Here is a 15,026-nt window from a genome sequence, read left to right as displayed (position 1 = left end):
AAAGTACAGTCAGGGTGCAGCAGGTGCTCAAAGTGACGTGAGAAAACATTCTGAGCAACACAAACACTGACTAATAACACAGCAGAGCAGAAAACCAGAAGCAGCTCCAGAGACTTCGGTACAGGGTTCAATTCGCAGAGGACAAGGTAGCTCTCCAGACACTGCAAAGACAGTAGGACCATAAAGCCCAGAAAGGCAATCAATGTTAGCAGCACTGGGGACCTGGAGGCAGTGGTGCACAAAGTTCAATGACCTCACCCTAATGACTAAGGTCAGTGAGTGCATCTTCAACTAAACCACTTTAGCCTCAGACATTGCTCACTACACCGTGTCCCACTCATTCACTTACCAATAATCTCCATCACCCACAACTCATAATTCACATCCACAGCTTCACCTCATCCATACACTTAGCACAGCTGCACGCTTCACACCCATATCTCAGTTGCCCACTCTGTCCGCTAATTCCTCTGGAAAGAGAGAATGCTGAGCATTCCCCCTCTCTAAGAGCATTAGTCACCCACCTTAGATAGCACAAGGGATCAAACTGGAAGATGATGGAGATATCACTTGGAAGGATCCTGATGCGAAGATGTCCATGATGATGGTCACATTCACAGCCACTGGCAATGCCATCCTGCAGGCCCAGGGGAAGGTGATTGCTACAATACCCATAACTGGAAGCAAATGGTCTGATTGGAATCTTTGTGTTGGAATTCAATGTCCAGTCTGCCACGGGACTTGGAGCAGGTGAGGAGCAAACAATGGGAAGATTCGTAAACCTTGGGCGGGATTTTTCAGTCTCAGGTCAAGTGAGGCCACAAAATCGTTTCCTTAAAGAACAAAGGCCTTCATCACATGCAGCACCCATCCCTGTCAACTTCACCAACTTTACACAGCAGTAGGAACCTCACATTTCTATAAATAGAGACAACTACAAACATTAGTTGACGATACCTTTAAGTAGCACTTGTGAGAAGGGGTCTTTCCTGTGACTGTACGCAGGTTCAGCTGTTTTCAGTTAAGAGTGGGCATGAGCAAGAGCAGTGCAGTTGGATGTGGCAACACCAGCATCATGGTTTGTCCACTCTGCATACTTCTAGTTCATCTTCACCTGACCAGTACCCTCACCAGAATGGTGTCCAGTCAGATTCACGCCAAGAGTGTGGGTCCACAGTGCTGACACCATTTGCAACCAAAACAGCATCTTCTGTGCTAAAAATACACATGCTATGCAACCAAAGTTTGCAGCATTTTAGTTTTAACATGAGCATACGGTTTTTGTAGTTTAGACCATTCTTCAGAACAGGTAGGAGAACGTGATTGGCATTCTACATCATCTCTGGTGCTAAATATAGGGCAGAATTTTCCCAAAAAATTACAATGTCCAGAATTCTCCAATCTCAATCGTAGCTGAAATTCTCCAGCTCCGCTGCAGTGAGTGGAGATTTGGCTGACTGTCAAGTTCTCCATTCTCACTGGCAGCAGTTGCAAGGTGTGCATTTTTGGTGAGAAAATCAATATGATCTGTTCTGGCATGAATCAGTTCACAATCTTTCCACATGTTGTCCTTGCTTGGGAGAAGCATGGATTTTGCTCAGGTTCTGAAAGAGGTGATGCCATGATGGCAAGTCAGTTTCACAGAGATCAAGTGCCGTTATTAAAGGGCACCTAATCTCAAACTGAAGACCCCTCTCCCTTCCCCACAGACATTGGGAACCCCCTCATTGAAGAAATGTTTCCTTTTCTAACCCCTCAACATAGATCACTGGCATCAGGGCATTGGGGCCCTTCCAATGGGTCTCCTCTATGTTCTCCCCCGCCCCTTCATGACCTCCTTCATGCTCTGTCCATTTCATGACCCCACTCAGGGACCATCCCTCTCAGGCCTCGCCTCCTTGGCCCTGGCAGTGCCCATCTGGCAGTGCCTTTTTGACACAGCCAGGGTGCCAGGTTGGCACAGCCAGGTGACACACTGCCAGATTGGCACCGCCAGACGATCTTGCCCAGCTATGTCCCCAACCAGCCGAGAGCTTCAATACCCATCTGAGCGCCCCCATCATGCCTAGTTTCCATTTGTGCAGACCAGTAGTGATTCTCGCTGGGTTCCTGCTACACCCAAGGATCAAAGAATCCCGGAAGTAGGGAGAACCTGGCCTGAAACAAACTAAGGATATTTAATTATTTATTTAAGTATGCTTAATCTGGTTGCTGCCCAGATAATATCCAGGTGCTGTGGCTGGAAGGATTCCAATGGGGTTTTGTGCCAGCATTAAGCACATTAGACCCCTCACCCCTTGATTCCCCAAACCCACGGCACCCCAACACAATCTGCGCCGAGTGTGATGGAGCCAGAAAATCGTGGGCAAAATGTTAATTAGCAATTGTTAGTCCCATGTTTTGGTGTCCCCTCCAGTCCATTGGGGTGCTCATCTGCTTATAGAAACTGCCTTGTATTGTGAGCAAATGTTAAAGGTGTTGGTGGAAGCCTGAGCATTGTGATTATAATGTCTTCTGATTAATTGAATGACACATTCACTTTCTTCTACATTCACTTCCAACGGCATGGTTTCCATTGGACTCTCACTGAGTTAACTTGTTCATATAAATATTTGCTCTTTTAAAATAGTCATTAACCCAAATTCTTGGAGGTAGCAATGTTAACAGTGCATATTGGAACTCATAAAAATGCATCAACCACTGTATTTGCAGATGTAATTAAACCAAATAATGCTAACGAAAAAAAAATTATTTTAAAAATAAACCCACATATGTGGCTATGAAAATGTCCTCAGTTATTAAATTACTTTAGTTAATTATCATAATTAAAATGGAGGTGCAATATTTCTTAATCACCTACTCACGATTTCTAAGAGTTTGATAATTACTTCACGTAGGTTAGGATGTATTCTTGGATTTCTGTAGGAATGTTATTCCTATTTTCAAATTTAAATCGAGTGAGGTACTAAAAAGAATACAAATACAGATATATGGAGCAGATGGGTTAAGAAATTACCAGGGATTTTTAAAACCATCATAAAGGGGGAGACAATGGTCTCATGGTATTATCACTAGGCTATTATTCGAGAAACTCAGCTGATGTTCTGAGGAGCTGGGTTCAAATCCCACCACAGCAGATGATAGCATTTGAATTCAATTAAAAATCTTTGGAATTAAGAATCTACTGATGACTATGAAACCATTGTCGGAAAAACCCATCTGGTTCACTAACATCCTTTAGGGAAAGAAATCTGCTGTCCTTACCTGGTCTGACCTACATGTGACTCTAAATCCACAGCAATGTGGTTGATTCTGAATTGCCCTCGGGCAACTAGGGATAGGCAGTAAACGCTATAAGAAATCTCACAACACCAAAACTTTTGCTACCAAATAAATCTTTAGACTTGAACCTGGTGTTGTGAGACGTCTTACTATGTTTATCCTAGTCCAACGCCAACATCTCCACATCATGGCTACCATCAACACAATAAATGCTGGTCAGCCAGAAATGCCCATGTCCTACAAATTAATTAAAAAATTAATGTTTTGGCTAATTAAGATTACTGCATCAGGTCGTGTATTTGTTTAGGAGAGAAAGGATAAATTTTGCATGCGAGAGGCAGTGGGATCATAGCCCGCATTCTCCACTTTGGTTTCCATGGTGGCACAGTGGTTATCACTGCTGCCACACAGCGCCAGGGACCTGGGTTCAATTCCTGGCTTGGGTCACTGTCTGTGCAGAATTTGCACGTTCTCGCAATGTCAGCATGGGTTTCCTCCAGGTGGTCTGGGTTCCTTCCACAGTCCGAAAGAGATGCTGGTTAGCTGCATTGGCCACACTAAATTCTCCTTCAGTGTACCCAAACAGGCACCAGAGTGTGGCGTCCGGAGGATTTTCACAATAATTTCATTGCAGTGTTAATGTAAGACAACTTGTGACACTAATAAATAAACTTCAAACTTTAACTTATCCATTTTTCTCTTCTCTCTTACCATTTGAGGGGTTTTGGGAAACTCTTTCCTCTGGAAAGTAAAAACGGGTGCCAATATTTTCACTTTAGACAAAATAATTCAGTGAAACAAATGTTCCATAGATTATCAGATTTTTCAACACAACATTGTTTTAGTCACATTGAAAGGTTTTGTAGACTACACCACAAATGTTATACACCATGCAGGGGGGATGGGAATTTTGCTTGAATAATAACAGGATAAAATGAACAAAAAATTGTTGTGTCCTGACATACAAACGTAAGAAATAGGAGCAGGGGTATTCATTCAGGAGCCATTTAGCCCTATAAGCCTGTATCTCCTATTTAATGCTATCGTCACTGATCTTCTGTCTCAACTCGGGGACCTGCAAGGGAAACTAGAGTGCAAGTGAGAAGTAGAAATAAATCAAACCGTGCCATGACAGGCAGCAGTTAAGTGATTAGCTGGTGACTGGAAAGAGCTTTTCTTTTCTTTTTTCTCTTTTCTCTTGGCATTGTAGTTGTTGTTCTTAAATTAACTTAAGGATTAAATCATGGCAAGAGATCTCAGACCTGTGTCGTTGCTCTTCTTGTACAATGTGGGAAACCAGGGATCCTTCCGTCATCCTGGGCTCCTTCACACGCAGAAAGTGTGTCCAGCCACAGTGTGTGTCAGACCACTTGATGGCTCTGAAGCTGCAGATGAATTCACTTTGGAGCATCTATGATGCTGGGGAAGTCATGGAAAGCACATTCAGTTGGTTGGCCACCTCAGATAAAAATTATTGCAGGAGATAGGGAGTGCACGATAACCAGACAGAGGAAGAGTAGGAAGGCAGTGCAGGGGTTCCCTGCGGTCATCTCCCTCCAAAGCAGACATACCATTTTGGATACTGTTGGGGGAGATGGCTTACCAGGGGAATGTGGCAGCAGCTAGGTTCATGGCACCGTGGCTGGCTCTGCTGCACAAGAAATAGAGTGGCATAGCTGTAGTGACGGGGGATCCAATTGTAAGGGGAATAGACAGGAGTTTCTGCAGATGCAAACAAGACTCCAGGATGGTATGTTACCTCCCTGATGTAAGGGCTAAGGATGTCTCCGAGTGACTGCAGGGCATTCTGGGGGTGGGGGGAGGGTGAATAGCCTGCTGTCATGGTGCATATTGACACCAATGATATAGGTATAAAATAGGATGAGGTCCTACAAACTGAATTTAGGGCGTTAGGAGTTAAACTAAAAAGTAGGAACTCAAAGGCAGTAATCTCAGGATTGCTACCATTGCCACGTGCTAGTCGGAATAGGAATGTCAGGATAACTAAGATGAATACATGGCTTGAGGGAGTGGTGCAAAAGAGAGGGATTCAATTTCCTGGGACATTGGAACTGGTTCTGGGAGAGCTGGGTCCAGTACAAATCGGATAGTCTGCACCTGGGCAGGACCAGAACCAACGTCCTAGGGGGAGAGTTTGCTCGTGCTGTTGGGTAGGGTTTAAACTTATATAGCGTGGGGATGGGAACCGATGCAGGAAGTCAGAGAGAAGTAAAGTGGGAACTGAAACAAAAGGCAGTCAGGTGAAAAGTGAAAAGCAGAGAAATCAAAGACAAAAATCAAAAAGGGCATTACATCACGTTCTAAGAGGGCAATAAATGCTGCAAAAACAAGGAGTATTTATAATAAAGTGGATGAATTAACTGCACACACAATCGTTAACAGATATGGTGTAATTGGGATCATGGAGACCTGGCTCCAGAGTGACCAAGGATGGCAACTCAACAACCAGGGATATTCAATATTCAGGAAAGATAGATGGAAAGGAAAGGGGGTGCACTAACATTGTTGGTTAAAGAGGAGATTAATGCAATAATAACAAAAAACATTAGCCTGGACGATGTGGAATCTGTATGGGTGAGCTGCAGAACACCAAAAAAAATGCATACCACCAAACTGTAGTAGTGAGGTTGGGGATGACATCAAACAGGAATTTGGAGATGTGTATAGTGAGGGTACAGCAGTTGCAATGGGTGACTTCAATCTGCATATTAATTGGGCTCACCAAACTGGTAGCAATGCTTTGGAGGAGGATTTCTTGGAATGTATTAGTGATGGTTTTCTCAACCAATATATCGAGGAACCAACTGGAGAGCAGGCCATCCTAGACTGGGTATTGTGTAATGAGAGGGGATTAATTAGCAACCTTGTGGTCCTTTGGGGAAGAATGACCATAATATGGTATAATTCTTCATTAAGGTAGAGACTGATACAGTTAAGTCTAAGACCAGGGTCCTAAACTTGAAGATAGCTAACTTTGACGGTATGAGATATGCATTGGCTAGGATAAACTGGCAAAGAATACTGAAGGGCTTGACAGTAAATAGGCAATGGCAGACATTTAAATGACACATGGATAAACTTCAACAACTGTATATCCCTGTCTGGTATAAGAGTAAAATGGGGGAGGTGGCTCAACCTTGGTTAACAAGAAAATCAGGGTTAGTGTTAAAGCCAAAGAAGAGGCATATAAATTGGCCAGAAAAAGCAGCAAACCTGTGTTCTGGCAGAAATTTAATATCCAGCAGAGGGCAAAGAGTTTAATTCAGAAGGGAAAAATAGTGTATGAGAGTAGGCTTGCAGAAAACATAAAAGCTTCTACAGATATGTGAAGAGAAAATGACTGGTTCGAACCAGGTGAATTTATAATAGGCAACAAAGAGATGGCAGACCAGCTGAACTTTGGATCTGTCTTCACGAAGGAGGACACAAATAACCTTTCAGAAATACTAGGGGACAGAGGGTCTAGTGTGAAGGATGAACTAAAAAGCATCCTTATTAGGCAGAAAATTGTACTGGGGAAATTGCTGGGATTAAAACCAAAAAGTCCCCAGGGTCTGACACTCTGCATTCCAGAGTACTCAAGGAAGTGACTCTAGAAATAATGGATGCATTGGTGATCATTTTCCAGCATTCTATAGACCCTGGAAGAGTTCCAGTGGACTGGAGGGTAGCGAATGAAAACTCACTATTTTAAAAAGGAGAGAGAGGGAAAACAGGGAATTATAGACCGGTTAGCCTGACATCGGAGTGGGGAAAATCCTGGAGTCAATTATTGAGGATGTAATGACTGAGCATTTGGAAAGTGGTGACTGGTTGGCAGACAGGAAACAGAGAGTGGGAATAAATGGGTCCTTTTCAGAGTGGCAGGCGATGACTAGTGGAGTACCGCAGGGTTCAGTGCTGGGACCCCAACTATCCAAAATATACATTAATCATTTGGATGAAGGAACTGAATGCAGTAACTCCAAGTATGCAGACAACACTAAGTGGGTGGCAGTGTTTGCTGTGAGGAGGATGCTAAGATGTTGCGGGGTGACTTGGACAGGCTAGCTGAGTGGACGAATACAAATGCAATATAATGTGGATGGTGGCAAAAATAGGAAAGAAGATTATTATCTGAATGGTGGCAGTTTAGGAAAAGGGGAAGTGCAGCATGACCAGGGTGTCATGGTGGAACAGTCACTGAAGGTTGGCATTCGGGTACAGCTGGCGGTGAGGAAAACTAATGGCATGCTGGCCTTCACAGCAAGAGGTTTTGAGTATAGGGGTAAGGGTGTCTTGCCGCTGTTATACAGGATTTTGGTGAGGCCACACTTTGAGTATTGTGTGCAGTTTTGGTCCCCTAGTCTGAGGAAAGACATTCTTGCTTTTGAGGGAGTCCAGCGAAGGTTCACCAGACTGATCCCTGGAATGGCAAGGCTGACATATGAAGAGAGACTGGATCGACTGGGTTGTACTGACTGGCATTTAGAAGAATGGGAGGGGATCTCATAGAAATGTTTAAATCCTAATGGGACTAGATAGGCTAGATGGGGGAAGAATGTTCCTGATGTTAGGGAAGTGCAGAACTAGGGGTCACAGTCCAGAAATAAAGGGTAAGCCATGCAGGACTGAGATAAGGAAGAACTTCTTCACTTAGAGAGTCGTGGACCTGTGGAATTCTCTACCACAGAAAGCTGTTGGGTCCAGTTCATTAGATATGTTCAAGAGGGAGCTGGATGTGGCCCTTGTGGCTGAAGGGATCAAGGGGTATGGAGAGAAAGCAGGACTGGGATACTGAAAGTGCATTATAAACAATGATCATATTGGATGGTGGTGCAGGCTCGAAGGGCTGAATGGCCTACTCCTGCACCTACTTTCTATGTTTCTGTTTCTACTCCACCTTCCTGCATTATCCTCATATCCCTTAACATCAAAGGATTCGTCAATCTCAACCTTGAATATTCTCAATGACTAAGCAGCAGTAAGCCGTTTAAGCCTTCAACTCCCATTTAATGTGACCATCACTGATCTTCTGTCTCGCCTTCATCTTCCCACATTATCCTCATATCCCTTCATATCAAAAAATCCATTAACTTCTTTCCTGAATATATGCAATGACTGAGCAGCAACAACTCTGTGGGTTAGAAAATTCCAAAGATTCATGGCTTATTATTCTGGTCCTAATGGTCAATCCCTTATTATGTAAAGTAAAAAAAAAGTTTATTTATTAATCACAAATAGGCTTACATTAACACTGCAATGGAGTTACTGTGAAAATCCCCTAGTTGCCACACTCCGGATAGACTGAGGGAGAATTTAAGGGATTTTCACAGTAACTTCAGGTACACTGAGGGAGAATTTAGCATGGCCAATTCACCTAACCAGCATATCTTTGGGCTGTGGAAGGAAACCAGAACACCCTGAGGAAACCCACGCCAGCATGGGGATAATGTGCAAACTCCACACAGACAGTGACCCAAGCTGGGAATCGACCCAGGTTCCTGGTGCTATGAGGCAGCAGTGCTAACCACTGTGCCACAGTGAGGCTGTGGACGGAATTCTGCCATGGTGGGGGAAGGCATGGGGAGTGTTTCTCGCTTAAAGAGTAGATGGGAAACCGTGTCATATCTTCTGGCTGCGACCTCATTAATTATGCACGCAGAGTTTTATTGCCATATTCTATGGCAGGGAGGACATGATGACATCAGTCCCACCATTATACTCAGAAGGAAAAAAAGCAGTAAAACGAGGAAATAAGGATTGTGGTTTGAACCGGTTTTCCCTTCTGCATAAAGGCAAATTACTGCAGATGCTGGAATCTGAAGCCAAAGGAGAAAACATTGGAAAACGTCAGCAACTCTGGCAGCATCTGTAAGGAAAGAAAAAAGCTGACATTTCGAGTTTAGATGACTCTTTGCCAAAGGGTCATCTGGACTCAAAACGTCAAATCTTTACAGGTGCTGCCAGACCTGCTGAAATTTTCCAGTGTTTTCTCCTTCGGTAACCTTCTGGATATCTGGGAGCCATATTGAAAAGATGGCCAACATCACTGACCCTCTTTTGAAGAAAGGAGATGGACCTCCTTAAAAAGAAGATTGGTGTCAAGGAATACCCAGTGACTGGAACATTGAAATCCTGAAAAAGAAAATAAGCCTCCACACTCTGAAGCTAGAAGGTGGACTCTGTTGGCAGTTCCAGGCGAGTCTTGGTTTCTGCATGCTGTGTTGTTCCAGAAATGTTCTGGAATGTCGCGTCTTCATGCTGACGTTGTGGAGCATGGGCATAAGATTCTGGTCAGGCCTTTATCTAACCATCTCATTAGTAGGCTACAAACCAGTTTCATGCCTGCCTCCAATGGATTTCCAAATCCTCAATGGCAGATACCAGCAGAAGATCCTGCGGGAAATTCACACTGGCATAAAAACAACTTTTGGGATTTGCACCAAATTTGCCTTCCCCCTCTCAATCGCTTCGAAACCACCAATGGGATCTTGGGGGACTTCACCCTGTGACTCAGCCATGGAAAACATCCCACCTGTGTATACTCTGTCACAACCCATAAGAATTTTACATATCTCAAAGAGATCATCTTTTTTAAAGTCTCAGGAATATAGGCCTAATCTACACACACTTTCTTCAGAGGACAATCATCTCATCCCAAGAATCAGTCTAATAAACTCTAAGGGAAATATAAGGAGACAAAATAAGTGCATTTGAAGTCTAGGCATTGTTCCCATCCTTTTGAAAATTGTAATAAGACTTTACACTTACATTCTTTATTTTATAATAAAGACTAACATTATTTATTTTCCCAATTGCTTGCTGTTTTTGCAAATTAATTTTCTGTGATTGGTGTACAAGAATACTCAAGTACCTCAGAATGGCAACATTTTCCAGTCTCTCACCATTTCAATGCTGTCTTTCCATTTCCAAAGTGGATAACTTCACACTTTCCCATATTCTGTTCCATCTGTTGTGTTCTTATATTGACTCTGCCTAATCACATTATGATTTTCTAAGTGCCCCACTGCAACATCACTCGTAATAGATTCGCGCATTATACATCTTGCTAATTCACTCTCCTGTTCTATTTTCTGTTCATCAACTTTTGGCCATAATTTGCTGAATTCTATACACATCCCAATCCTCAGGCTTACAACTCTTGTTGGCAATGAAACAAAACCTATCCTTTCGGCTAACAATATCTTATCTTCTCTTGTCAGCCACAGTTGCAATACTTTTCCTGTGGGTTCTTTATTCCTGAAGGGAATATATATCAGTGCAAATTATGAATTCATTCATTTAAAATTTGCCATTGCTCACTTACCATTATATCCTTTGACTTAATTTCCTCATACGGATTTGTTTTAAGATTCTAATTTTGGCCTCAAATAACCCACCGTAAAACTAAACATGAAATTTCATCATATTATGATCATTCTTTCTCAGGGGCTCCTCCTCTACAGTGTTACAAGTGTTCCCTTAAACTATGCCTGCCAAGCGGTCTACTTGCTGTTTCTCAGCTTCACTCAAACTGGTCCTACATCTTGACCAGAATCTTACCACTGTTGACGTTGGTAGGATTTTCCCATCCCGTCGCAGTGAACAGGGATTCGGCTGACCGCCAAATTCCCTGACCTCGCTGCAATGGGAGCGTGGCGCAAACGGGTGGTAAGGTCGCGCCCCTTGACTTTCCGAGCTCAGATCATTACTCTCTACTTAATCCCATCCTTTATTTTTGAAGTTATCCTCTCTTTTTCCATTTTGCCTATTCTTTCTAAAAGTTAAGTATCCTGGAATATTTAGTCCCTGGCACTTTGTAACCAGGGCTCTCTAACTGGCCCCCAAGATTAAATCCATTTATTTATCTCAGTGCCAGTAAATTCATCTGCGGGTTACCATTTGCACCTTTTGAGTGCTTTTTTTCTTTAACTAATTAGAATTGTACGTTCCTTTCTAAGCTGGCCCGTTCCTTCTCGTTTCCTCTGCCCTGCATTTTTCTGTTCAATCTTCTGTTGGTGCATAAGCGCAGATATCAGTTGTAACATCATTGAATCTGATCTCTCTTCAAACAAGCTCATATCACCCAATCTAACATGAGTACTCAGTCCAATCACACAAACAATTCCACTTATGTGATTCCTTACTACTGAGTTCACAGAACAACTTGGGTTACAAGTTGCCTATCTCCAACCTGAATACAACAGTGATCTGCTTTTAAACATTCACACTAACCTTACCATTTGAATTGTCCATTCCACACATATGAACACTATAGTATGTTAAAAGAGACAGAATGGAGAATTTAGATAACTGCTGGAGACATTTTTTGTCAAAGTTTTTTGTCGGATACTCATCAGAATCTTCACAAGAATATAAATCAATTAGCACTTTTTTCTCATCCAATGTAAATGTTTTTTTTCCCTCTGACATTGGTATTCTTGCGAATAGCCTGATGAGTGCGAGATGGGCAGCACAGTTGTTAGCACTGCTGCCTCACAGTGCCAGGGGTCCAGGTTTGATTCCCGGCTTGGGTCACTGTCTGTGTGAAGTTTGCACATTCTCCCCTTGTCTGTGTGAGTTTCCTCCAGGTGCTCTAGTTTCCCCCCACACTCCAAAGACATGTGGTTTAGGTGGATAGGCCATGCTAAATTGCCCCTTAGTGTCAAGGGAACTAGCTAGGATAAATGTATGGGGATAGCGTCTGGGTTGGATTGTGGTCGGTGCAGGCTTGATGGGCTGAAAGGCCTCCTTCTGCATTGTATGATTCAATGATTCTATGAAAAGTTTCGACAAAAAGTGTGTCTTCTTTTCAGCAGTCCTCAAGTTTCATACCACCAAACAATTACTTCAGGTAGCACTGAAACAAAAAGATACACTGGTGTTCATCAAACTTTCCCAATGATGCCACTCCAAACACTTTAATGACTTCATTACTTTAAACAGTGGCCCAAACTCTTGGGACGCAGATGAGTAATTTCCCATTTTTTTCAGCTTCTCATCCTGTTACAAAGCATCAGCAGAACTGAAAAGCTGTTTTACTCTATCTCACTGACACTGACCCCACACATACCCAGTGAGGTACATTGAAATACATGCATTGTGTGAACCTCCATTCCCTGTGTTCTGCTGTTGATTTTTCAGCGCTTTTATTCTACTATTTACTTAACTCTTATTATTTACATACGGCAGATTTGAATTTAATAAAAATTTGGAACACGTTAATGTGAATATTCTTTACTTAATTAATTTTACTTTTATCCTCCCAGCCCTGATTAATTAATTAAACACTAAACCTAATTATCAGATAAGTTATACACCTGACTTCCTTTCTTCAGTTCCTCCTCCCATGCTTTACAGTCACTCCTTACTGCCACTTCTCCGCATCTCAATCATGGAAATCTAGAAGTTTCTGTTGAAGATGCCCTGCTCCTCAATAATGTGAACAATCTTTGCTGATCAAGTTAACCCTGAAACCACTTTAATGTTACCAACTTGCACTGCTTACCCACTGGTTCTGAATGTTTGGGACTAATACATTTAGGAGTGAATTTTTAATAGTGTACTAAGTGAAAATTATTGTTGAACTCTTCTCCAGTCCTGGCAAATTAATTTTATAAGTGTGAGATCTCAGGAAAAAAGTTGCTAATTTTTAGAAGGATAAAACTTAAAAACATTTATTTTACTTTTTCTATTTATCTCTTTAATCTATTTTCTCCACCTTAATATAAATTTCCACATAGGATTTATATCCCCTTCAAACTAAACAAACTGAATTGAGTTCTGGATGCCAAGTCCAATTTCATCAAACATTAGTTATGAACCAAAAGTTTAAATACGAGAGAAAATCCAAAAAGTAACCTCAAAAATGGTCGCAAAATTAATCTCCAGACAGCAGAAACAGAACAAAAATAGACGATTTATACCCAAGGTACTAAAATTAACTTTTCATTTATCCACCTTGGTCACAACTGTACTATCATACCAGATATGAATTGGGTCATAAAAACAGCTTGAAAAGTGAGAGAAAGAAATTAAAAACCAACTGGTTTAATACACTTAAATGAAAGGAGAACTACTGAAATATGAATTTAAAAACTTATAAATACATAATCGTGAAAATATTGAAAACTTTTTAAAAAATTGATGCTGTAAATAGAGGGGAAAGATAAACTTTACCTAATGCAAAGACATGAACAAAGAAATGAACTCACATTAGCAATGTGAAATAAGTTAGTTCTTATTACTTAAAATTAATCATTAAAAACCAGCCAAAAACCTTCCCACTAACCAACAGAAACTAAGTGCAGTAGGTAGGGTGGGGAGGGACATTCACCTCTAGTTGCAATCATACCTATCTGAAAGGAAGATGGTTGCAGTTGTTGAAAGTCAACACTACAATGAACAACACCTTTTTTTATTCTTTCGTGGGATGTGGCCATTGCCTGGTTGGCCAGCATTTATTGTCCATCCTTAATTACCCTCGAGAAGGTAGTGATGAGCTGCCTTCTTGAAATGCTGCAGTTCAAGTGATGTAGGTACATCCACATTGCTGTAAGGGAGGGATTTCTAGGATTCTGACCCAGCGACAGTGAAGGAACAGTGATACATTTCCAAGTCAGGATGGCATGTGGCTTGGAGGAGATGCTGATCCCATGCATCTGCTGCCCTTGTCCTTGTAGGTGGTAAGAGTTTGTGGGTTTTAAAGGTAGCTTGTTGAGTTGCTGCAGTGCATCTTGTAGATGGGATGCACAGCTGCCACTCTGTGTCAATGGTGGAGAGAGTGAACATTTATAGTTATACATGGTTGTCAGTTAAGCAGTCCTGGATGGTGCTGAGCTTCTTGAGTGGAGTTGCAATCATGTCCTGGAATTGAGATGATTGACGTTCAATAACGACACCCATCTTCCTTTGAGCTAGGTATAATTGCAAGCAAGCAGTCGCTCCTACAACTCGCCACCTTCCCCCACCACCACCCCCCCGCTCCCCCCCCCCTCCGATTTCCCATCGACTTCAGTTTTGCTAGGCATCTTTGAAGCCACACTGAGTCAAGGGAGGAAAATCCCCCCTCCCTTGATGTCAAGGGCAGTCACTGTTGACTCACCTCTTGAATTCAACTCTTTTATCCATATTTGGACTAAGGCTGAAATGAAGTCAGGAGCTGCATGGCCCTTCTTGAAGCCAGGCTCAGCATCAATAAGCAGGCTACTGCAGTGTAAGTACCACTTGATAGCTGTTGATTTTTGATCATTGTGCTGATGATCGAGAGGAGACTGATGGGCTAATAATAGGCTAGATTGAATTTGTCGTTTTTTTTGTGGATGTACTCATTCATTTTTCCACATTGTCAGGTGGATAACAATATCGTAACTGTACTGGAACAGCTTGGCTACGGACATAGCTAATTCTGGAGCATAAGCCTTCAATACTGCCACATATTATCAGAGCCCACAGCCTTTATGATATCCAGTGGCTTCAGCAATTTGTCTACATTGAAGTATATTGAATTGGCTCAAGACTGGCCTCTGTGATCCTGAAGACTCAGGAAGAATGATGTGGAGATGCCGGCGTTGGACTGGGGTAAACACAGTAAAAAGTCTGAGGCCAGAACTCTCCATTCACCTGACGAAGGGACAAACCCCAAAAGCTTGTGAGTTTACGATCAAATAAATCGGTTGGACTTAAACCTGGTGTTGTCAGACTTTTTACTGACTCAGGAAGAAGCCAAGATGGATAATCTA

Source organism: Carcharhinus amblyrhynchos, chromosome 19 (genome assembly GCF_965287045.1).
Source record: "Carcharhinus amblyrhynchos chromosome 19, sCarAmb.v2.hapA, whole genome shotgun sequence".
Lineage (NCBI taxonomy): Eukaryota > Metazoa > Chordata > Chondrichthyes > Carcharhiniformes > Carcharhinidae > Carcharhinus > Carcharhinus amblyrhynchos.
The sequence above is the reverse complement of the archived record's forward strand: the minus strand, read 5'-3'. Positions refer to the sequence as shown.